General features: G+C 41.3%; 1 long non-coding RNA gene across 1 annotated transcript; it reads left to right on the forward strand.

Annotated features, from left to right (window-relative positions):
- The first annotated feature begins 4077 nt into the window (after positions 1 to 4077).
- LOC118665699 lies at positions 4078 to 8048 on the forward strand. The gene is made up of 3 exons (XR_004970739.1): positions 4078 to 4267; positions 4545 to 4777; positions 7923 to 8048. It is a non-coding gene; the product is annotated as an uncharacterized LOC118665699 (long non-coding RNA).
- Positions 8049 to 10258: the final 2210 nt, after the last annotated feature.

Consider the following 10258-nt stretch of genomic DNA (forward strand, 5'->3'; position numbering starts at 1 on the left):
TCTCACATACAAGCAAACGTTTATTTAGAAAGTCACAGAGGTAGAAGAAGTGAGCCATAGAAGAAGTGAGCCAGCTGGGGCTACGTAAGCTCAGGAAACCAGTTACAGAGGCAGAAGAAGGGCACTGATTGCTTAGTATAAAGAAAGCAAAGGGAAGAAAGGGAAAGCTAGGTGTGCCTTGAGGGAAGAAAGGGAAAGCTAGGTGTGGGCTTGAGAGGGGGTGGAGCAAACGAAGGAGCGCACTGGATAGTTTGTCTTCAGGGATTTTATCTGTTTTCCAAATTGGGGGACTTTAGGGGAAATTTCAGGGGAGGCTCTCAATAGAATATTCATCAAAGTTCCAGGTGTGTCCTTCTAGTGTTGTGGTCTCTACTGATGGGTCGGTGCTCGTGTAGGGGATCATTAGTCATTGCAGCTGGTCTTGATTCAGCCATGGTGTCGCCCCCCTTCACCTCCTCTCCCAGCCCGCCCCCCCCCCCCCCCCATGACCTACATGCTTTTCTGGGCCTGGAGCTGAAACAGAACTGAGGCTTAGATGTTATCTCTAGTTTGACCAAAACTGTCTCCATATGGTCAATAGACCTGAAGCTTTGCTCCTGAGATTGTTTGATATGGGCCCGAACCTCATTGCCTTGAGTGCTTAATGCTGAAGGGAGTGGCTATGCAAGGGCTTGGATGGGAAGTGTCTGAGGCTTTTCTTCGGCCCCCTTGTTTCTCCTCTAAGGGGCTCTGGTGCATGACTGGTGACATGCGAGGGGAGGAAAGGTTAGGGAAGGGTCTGAACTGCATGACCAACAATATGAAAGATCAGGGGGTCTAAACCACGTGACCAGCAAGATGCTAGGGAAGGAAATGTCACCCTGGGAGCGAGGTCCCACCCTACAATGCTTGTCCTCTCTGTTCTGCCCATTGCTAAGTACCAGGGGTTTTCCATCCTGGTGACCTTCCTTACCTGGGTTATCATTCCCACTCCACTCATGTCTTTCTGACTACTATGTCAGGACTCTTGTTCTTGGTCAAAGGTCAGCAAGCTTTTTCTGCAAAAGATCAGACAGTCAATCTTTTAGTCAGTTGGAGCTGTTTAACTCGGCCGTTGTAGTGCAGAAGCATCCATAGGCAGTGTGCAAAGAAAAGGGTTCATTAAAACTATAACAATAGGTGGGTAGTATTCATGGGCCACAGTTTGCCAAGCTCTGTTCTAGAGGAATAACCCAAGCCAAGCATTTCCCACAAAAGGAAACAGCGTTCCGAACCCAGGTGGGGAAAGAAAGTATAAGAAGGAAACATTTTGGGGAGAAAAAATTACCCTCTACCTTTTTAATAATCTAATGAACATGAGAGGTTAGAAGAAAAAACAAAGTTTAAAAACATACCTCTTGTATACAAGGGAGAGGCCCAGGACAATTGAGTAACATGGCATTTCCGAAGCCATCACCTTAAATACCAACCTCCGATGAAGACAAAAGATGGGGGTGGAGAGTACCGGAGGTTACCAGGAAAAGCACCCAAACCCTGGTAAGATTGGTATGTGGATAAGTCTCCTTTGATGGTGAAGGGGCAGGCCTGTGCAGTGGGAGACGCCCTTACACATATAAATGTCCTTTGACGAAGAGGAGCTTCTAGTTGGTTTTCAGAGCTTTCTCCCAAGTCTGCTCTTGATTAAAATTAACCTAAAATAATCAACATTCCCAAAGAGGCATATTTTGGGGTAGCAAATTCTGCGCCCCTTCACGTCCAATGAACAGGTAGATTTTCATTGGAATGCTCATCGGTTGTGTAGGGACAATATTTTGAAATACATTAAAGATGAACTTAGTTATTAGAAATTTGAAGAGGAAACCGGTGGCACACGGGTAAATGTGAGCATGCTTGATGGGAAGAGCGAAGAGACCAGGAACTTCTCTGGTAAGTTGGAGGACGGAGTCTAAGGCTAGCTATAGACCTTTACTTAAAATTTCAAAATGCCTCTAGGAAGCTGAAGAAATGTCACTAATATTGGCTGGCTCTTAATGGTAATCTTGTACTTGCAGGTGCTTGACTGGCTTAAAGCTAGCATGATTTGGTTCCAGGTGTATCCATGGTACAACCCCACCCAGCCAAGCTAAGTGACCTCAACAATGCTTGGGAAACTTGGCTGGTCATGGTTCTGAGGCAGGAAAGTTAGGCTAGAGAACAAAGGCCTAGAGCTCCCTCCCTCCCCTTCTCTCTCCTAGCTGGGACTTCAGGGGCGCTGTCTTCACTGACCACCTGTTCCTCCTCCTCACGCTCCTATAATCAGAAGGACCGAAAAAAAATAAATTGCTATCCAGAGAGAAGACAAGGATGAGTGGCATCGGCAGTCACCCCACCAGCGGGCATTGGGAAGGGGGTGACTGCCCACGTTTAATAAACACCTTCCACACAGATCCCATCAGGGCACCCAGTTCTCTGAGGTTGCCTGCTCTCACTTCTCCAGTGCGTTCCATCACTTTAGTAAATTTACTGTGCTTTGCTAAATCCTGTCATACCCTTGAATCTTTTTTTATTCTGTGACAAGAACCTGGATTGGATGAGGCCTCCCTTGGCCTCTCCGGATGTCACCCAACATCAATTGTCCAGTGTACAGATGACCCTTGAACAATGCTAGCGGTTAGGGGTGACAAGCCCCTGCACAGTTGAAAATCTACACTGAACTTTTGACTCCCCCTCTCCCCAAGTTTAATTACTAATAGGCTACTGTTGACTGGAAGCCTTACCGATAACATAAACAACTGACTAAAATATATTTTATATGCATATTATATGTATTATATACTGTATTCTTGCAATAAAGTAAGCTAGGGAAAAGAAAACACTAAAATCCTAAAGAAGAAAAAATACACTTAAACTATTTTTTGAAAAGAAAGAAATCCATATATAATTGGACCTGTGCAATTCAAACGCATGTTCAATGGTCAGCTGTGCTCTGCAAGACAAAGGTGTGCCGTACACCACAAACTGGCAGTGTTTGAGGATGCGAATTTGGCTCCAGGTTTAAAACTTTAGTGACTATGGAATCTGGCATATTTAGATACCACCCACATGTTTGACAGTGGAGATACTCATTCCAGCCAATTTCCTAGCAGTGAACTCCGTCTTACAGGCCAACCATAACTGCAGCAATTCGCTGCACGTGAGAGCTACACAAAGTTTTTGGCATGTGGTATAACGTTAGCCTTTTCTTTTGCAACGAACATGGAAGGTTTGAAGAAACTGCCACTGGAGCATGTATGGATGACGCAACAGCTTCCCTGGCCAAGCCTGTTTCCAGGGCCAATCTGACCTTGGTGACTCAGTGCTAAAGAGGTATGTGATTTCTCTGCTAACAACAGATACACCCAGTCCTCTCAGCACAAACTAAGGGTGGTTAGCTGACATTGTCCCGCCTTTTCAGCCTCACCCAAGCTGTGCCTAGTGGATGATGTGCCCCTTAAGAGGCTTTTTTCCACTTTGCCTTAACACTGATGAAAAAGGGTACTTGATAGTTTTTGACAGAATGATATACTTCCAACTGTATGGAGATTCCCCAAAATATAAAAATAGAGCTGCCATATGATCCAGCAATTCCACTTCTGGTTATTTATAAAAAAAGAAAAAAGAAAAACACACCATTAAAAAGCCCCACTCATTTGAAAAGATATAAGCACTGCTATGTTCATTGCAGCATTACTACTAGTAATAGCTAAGATATGGAAGCAACCTAGATGGCGATTCCTAGATGAATGGATAAAAAAGATGTGATATATATATATATATATATATATATATATATATATATATATATATAATTCAGCAATAAAAGAAAATGGAACCTTGCCATCTGTGACAACATGAGTAGACATAGAGGGTATGTTAAATAAGTCAGAGAAAGACGAATACATATGCTTTCACTCACATGTGGAATCTAAAAAAAAAAAAATAGAAACAGACCCATAGATACAGAGAACAAGCTGATGGTTGCCAAAGGGGATGGGGTGGAGGGGGGTGGGGGGTGGGGAATGGGAATTTTAAAATACTCAAGAGTTTGTTAAAAAAATATAAATAAAAAATTAAACTTAAAAAAACCACCTAAATCCTACCATTGCTTTAAGCAATGTTAACGTTTTCTTGCAGATCCCTTACTGTAAAGGCGCAATTGTACATATGCAAGTATATGATCTTGGTTAGATAAGTTCTCGAAGCTTCGGAAACCCTTCACTGGGGAAGTATGTGAAAGAACTAACCCCGAGCCTACTGGAGTCAGACTCAGGTAAATACCTGGTTGAGGCTGCAGAGTCAGAGCTTGCCCCTCCTGTCTCGGGGTTACCTTAGCTTGGTTTGGAGCCTGAGGTAACAGATCCTTGGAGTGGGCGGGTCCCCAAGGAGGCAGTTCCATGATTCCAAACCTGTGCAGTGGACCAATCACACCCAACATCTACCGACCCAAACTTCATTTGCTTACTAGTCAGTGAGTTTACCCTCATTTGAGGAAGTGTGGCAGATTTTATTTTCTAAAAGTGGCTACAGCAATACTTCTGGCTCCACAGACTTCTAGAGCCTTGCCACTCCTGAGGAGGCCAGCTCTTCTCCCCTGTCCTCGAGCCTGGGCAGCGTTTTATGATTGCCTTGACTGGCAGAGCCCAGGAGAAGAGCACCAACTTCCAAGGCTAGGCACAGAAGGTGACTGGCTTCAGCTTTCTCTCGGTGCATGTTGTCATGAAGCCCAGCCCACACGAAGAGGCCCCAGCCAACGTTGTGGTCAACAGCTATCAACCACCAGGTATGTGAGTGAGTGACCCTTCAGGTTATTTGAGCTCCTTCCTAGTCTGAGTCTTTCAGCTCAGTCATGGGAAGGAGAGAGAAGCCATCCCTACTCTGCTCTGTCCACATTTCTGACTCATAAATCCATGAACATAACAAATGGTTGACACTATTATGGTTGGGGTCAAACTGTAATAGCTATAGTTTGACATAGTAACTGGAACACGTAAGCACTATTACCCCTATGTTACACAAGTCACTTGGGCAAACCCAAGTCATTCAGTTAATTACTAAGTGGTGGGACCCCCCCCAAGTTAGCCAGAGAGATTGGCTCCAGAGCCTTACTGCTCTTTCCTGACTATCTTCCCATCGTCCGCATAGCACTCTAGCCTGGGTCTATGCTGGGAGTTGGAGGCCAAGGGAAAGGGCCTCTGGGGTTGAGTTTGGGATAGGGGCAGGGACAGTAGAGTTACCTCCCAGAGGATTATAGTGACTGTGGCCATTTTCTATAATAGGGTAGGTTGGGTGGTGATGAGAAAACAATTTCAGATTTTCAGAGCTTAACCACAACAAATGTTATTTCTTGCTCAAACTCTGTGTCCATCTGGATCTCCAAGGGGCTCTGCTCATTGTTGAGGAGTTTATAATCACTCCAGGACAGGCTGAGGCACAGTTTGACACATACCTTCATGATCAGCAAGGCAGGGGACAGTGAAAATGAATCATGCACCAAAACTTAGAGCTTCCACCCTGAAGTGACACATCACCTTTTCTCACTTTCTATGGGCCAACGCTGGTCACATGACCACTCCTGACTCTGAGGGTGCATGTGCCAGACAGGGAAAGAAAATATTTGGAGAACTGTTCTAATAACTGCCCAAATCCACCCTTCACTCACCAAATAGTTCGCTCTCCTACACACAAACTATACTCACCCCCTTTTCAAGAGTGCAACCCAATGATTCCATTGTGTCATGGCCACAAGCCCAGAGTTCAGTATTTCTGGATGATGTACTGATGTGGAAGTCTGGTGGTGACACCTCTCCATGAACTAAGAGGGAAAGTTCTCTTCTCCCCACCTGTTCAATATGTATAACAGCAGGGCAAGAATACAACCACAAAAATCATTACAACCACAAAATCATATATGTGCTCCTATTTGAAAAAGATAGAAGGAGAGACATCTAGCAAACACTAGCTGGTAGCAATTTTGACACCTTGCTCACTAGTCATTTTGAGGGCCCTCACTGTGGGTGTCCAGCAGAAAATTGTCTTTCTAGGTTCACCGACAGACAAGACACCCGTATGTTGGCAGAAGTGAACGGCCTGTGGGAGAAATCGCGAACATTTCGAATGGGGAAGTCTGATTTCTAACAATACAGCTAGCTGGAATCATGCCATCACGATGTTGGTTACCCAGAATAAGAGCTGTCATTCATTGGTCACCTCTCCAAAGTACCGAAGACTGCTCTGAAAACTATAACTGACTTTCACAACAGCCCTGTGAGATCTGTACTATTGAGCTCATCCACATTTTATGAACGAGGCAAGTGGCACAACGGTATTATGTTGCATGCGCAAGTTCCTATAACTAGGAAGTAAGTAATCAGAGTAGGATATTTGATCCCAGGTAACAGGCATTTAGAGGCTTTGTACTTAATTCTTATCCTGTTATCCTTCAAAGGATTAGAATATAATTATGTGCATTAAAAAATAATCAAAATAATTTCGAATTCTATATTTTTAATAAGAATATATATTCCATTTTATAGGTAATACATAAGTTATTTAGCATGTTTAATTAAGCATAATTTTTAAAATTTGTAACAAACACATAAGCACACATCACTTGTACAATTTAGACAGATGTGACTTAGAGTTTATGTGATTGAGATCTTTTTTGAATTTTTACCGTATTTCAGGCCCTTGCTAGCCAGTAAGTGGATGCAAAGAAATTAATTCATAGTCCTTTTTGCAACTTGGAGAATTTTTAACAATGCTTGGGGGAAAAGTCATACACAAACTGTTGGTGTATTTTAGAACTTGGTTGTTGCAATGTAAAATATTTATTTGATGTCTGAAGGCTAATATACATAAAACCACAAGGTGGCAGTCATGACACATGGTTGTGTCTTTCGGCAATTTTATGCATTTCTCAAAACAGTGGTGTGGACAAACTATTTTATGCCAAATTGCAGAGATGTTTTGTTCATTTCATAAAATAAGTCTGATGATTAGTAAGTATTTTTTACTTGCTAAGATATATGGCTTGTATTTTTTTCCCCTGAACCTTTTATCTCCCCTCTTTTTTCTTTTCTTTTTCTTTTTAATATATTTGTATTGATTTCAGAGAGGAAGGGAGAGGGAGAGAGAGATAGAAACATCAATAATGAGAGAGAATCATTGATTGACTGCCTTCTGCACACCCCACACTGGGAATCAAGCCCACAACCCCAGCATGTGCCCTGACGGGGAATTGAACTGTGACCTCCTAGTTCATAGGTCCACACTCAACCACTGAGCCATGCTGGCTGGGCTTCGTACTAGTATGTCCCTCTTTGATCCACCATCATAAATATACCTGTACAAAGTGTGTCCTTAAAAGTTAAGATCTCTTACATTCTGAAAGGTAAGAAGGAATAGGGATACCCCCAAATCTGTTTTTATTTGCCTTTCAAATGCAATAAAATATATACATAAGCTGTCATTTTTGTAATTACCCACTCTAGCTAGCCCTGACTCATTTCAACTTATTCTAATCCATCAACAAGATAGACTCTTGTACTGAGCACTTTGTTTACACATAAAAACAGCTAACATGTATTGTGACAACTCACTGATCCAAGACCATATGTTGCTATATCAATTCTGAAAGGTACCCACTATTGTTGTCATCCCAATTTTATGGAAGAAATGGAATGTACAAGCAACCTAAATAGTGAAAGAGAAGCTCAACTTGTGGCCAGTGGAATTGTCTATTGATTATAATTGGTACCACAAAAAAGAGTTCTATATTAGCAAGGTGATTTTTATTTGCAGGTAGATAACCTATAGAAATTTGCTGAGCTCCAATTACAATGACCATTATCTTGTATAAGAAATGCCTTCTTTAGTCCTTACTAACAAAGTTGTAACTTCTATCCATTAAATTTATACTTTGTCAGGTTGAGCTCACCAGTGAAGATTTTTGTGGCAATGCTAGAAGTTCTGGAGCAGGAAAGTGAAGGGGCAGGGAAGAACCCTGTATCTGTTTGTTCTGTTTCAGGGAATGAGAAGAAAACAGGATTGAAAAAAATGGTTCATTATTGGGTAAAGTGACAGGGGTTTCTGGGGCTCTGCATAATTTTTTTTAATCCTTTATTGTTTAAAGTATTACATATGTCTCCTTTCCCCCCATTAACCTCTCCCTGGCCATTCCCATCCCTCAGCACTTGCCCTCACCCCCCTACTGTCTGTGCCCATTGGTTAGGCTTATATGCATGCATACAAGTCCTTTGGTTGATCACTTACCCCCACCACCACACACCCTCCCTGCCTTCCCTCTGAGGTTTGATGGGCTGTTTGATGTTCCTATGTCTCTGGTTCTATTTTTGTTCATCAGTTTATTTTCATTATATTCCACAAATGAGTGAGATCATGTGATACTTATCTTTCTCTGACTGGCTTATTTCGCTTAGCATAATGCTCTTCAGGTCCACCCATGCTGTTGCAAATGGTAAGTGTTCTTTCCTTTTTACAGCAGCGTAGTATTCCATCGTGTAGATGTACCAGAGTTTTTTAATCCACTCATCTGCTGGTGGGCACTTAGGCTGTTTCCAAATCTTAGCTATTGTCAATTGTGCTGCTATGAACATAGAGATGCACATATCCTTTCTGATTGGTGCTTCTGATTTCTTGGGATATAGTCCTAGAAGTGGGATTACTGGGTTAAATGGGAGTTCCATTTTTAACTTTTTGAGGAAACTGTTCTCCACAGTGGCTGCACCAGTCTGCATTCCCACCAGCAGTGCATGACGGTTCCTTTTTCTCTGCATCCTCACCAGCACTTGTCATTTGTTGATTTGTTGATGCTAGCCATTCTGACAGGTGTGAGATGGTACGTCATTGTCGTTTTGATTTGCATCTCTCGGATGATTAGTGACTTTGAGCATGTTTTCATATGTCTCTTGGCCTTCTGTATGTCCACATTTGAAAAGTGTCTATTTAGGTCCTTTGCCCATTTTTTTATTGGATTGTTTACCTGCCTTTTGTTAAGTTGTATGAGTTCCCTATAAACTTTGGAGATTAAACCTTTATCGGTGATAACATTGGCAAATATGTTCTTCCATGCAGTGGACTTTCTTGTTTTGTTGATAGTTTCTTTTTCTGTGCAGAAGCTTTTTATTTTGATGTAGTCCCATTTGTTTATTTTCTCCTTAGTTTCCATTGTCCTAGGAGGTCTATCGGTAAGGATATTGCTACAACGTATGTCTGCTATTTTGTTGCCTATGGATTCTTCTAAGATTTTTATGGTTTCCCATCTTATGTTTAAGTCCTTTATCCATGTTGAGTTTATTTTTGTGTATGGTGTAAGTTGGTGGTCTAATTTCATTTTTTTTTGTATGTATCTGTCCAATTTTCCCAACACCATTTATTGAAGAGACTGTCTTGACTCCATTGTATGCTCTTGCCTCCTTTGTCAAATATTAATTGAGCATAATGGTTTGGGTCAATTTCTGGGTTCTCTGTTTTGTTCCATTGGTCTATACGTCTGTCCTTGTGCCAGTACCAGGCAGTTTTGAGAACAGTAGCTTTGTAACATAGCTTGATATCTGGTTGCACAAATTTTTATCAGATCAAATTTTATGCTCTACTCTCTTAGAATCTTTCCTAAAATGTACTGAACACATTATATAAATCCTTTTACATCAAGCATGTCAAACTTGCGGCCCACAGGCCACATGCGGCCCACAATGAATATTTTTGCAGCCCAGCCAATATAATGATATGAAAAAAACATTTTAATAAAAATTTAATAACTTAATTTTTACAATATCCTGTTATACATAATGATTAATAATGAATTACAACATTTGCTAATGACTGATTACTATAATCGTGTTGCATTCATTTTCCTTATGCACCTTACATGCAGGTGCACCATTTTTCTCCACTAATACCAGCAGTGAATATTTTAGCAGCCAATTGTCACGTCATTAGTCTTGGACTGACTTGTTTGGTGTGTGCAACAGGAAATATTTCGCTTTCAGAGAACAAGAAAAATAGGTTTATTTGCGTTACGCTTATTAATTTGTATAGTTATTCAGTGTCTGGTAAGTTAATGTTCAAAAAAATATTAATTTTTATTAAAATGTTCTATTATTTTATGTTAATGATTACTCATTTATTTCATCCCTTTGTATTCAGCATGTCTCTATTGAAATAAACCTACGTTTCTATGAAAATTGAAGCTTTTGTTTTTTTTGCGGCCCAAATCAACTTAAAGCTTGTTTATTTGGCC

Source organism: Myotis myotis, unplaced genomic scaffold (assembly GCF_014108235.1).
Source record: "Myotis myotis isolate mMyoMyo1 unplaced genomic scaffold, mMyoMyo1.p scaffold_m19_p_11, whole genome shotgun sequence".
Classification (NCBI taxonomy): Eukaryota; Metazoa; Chordata; class Mammalia; order Chiroptera; family Vespertilionidae; genus Myotis; species Myotis myotis.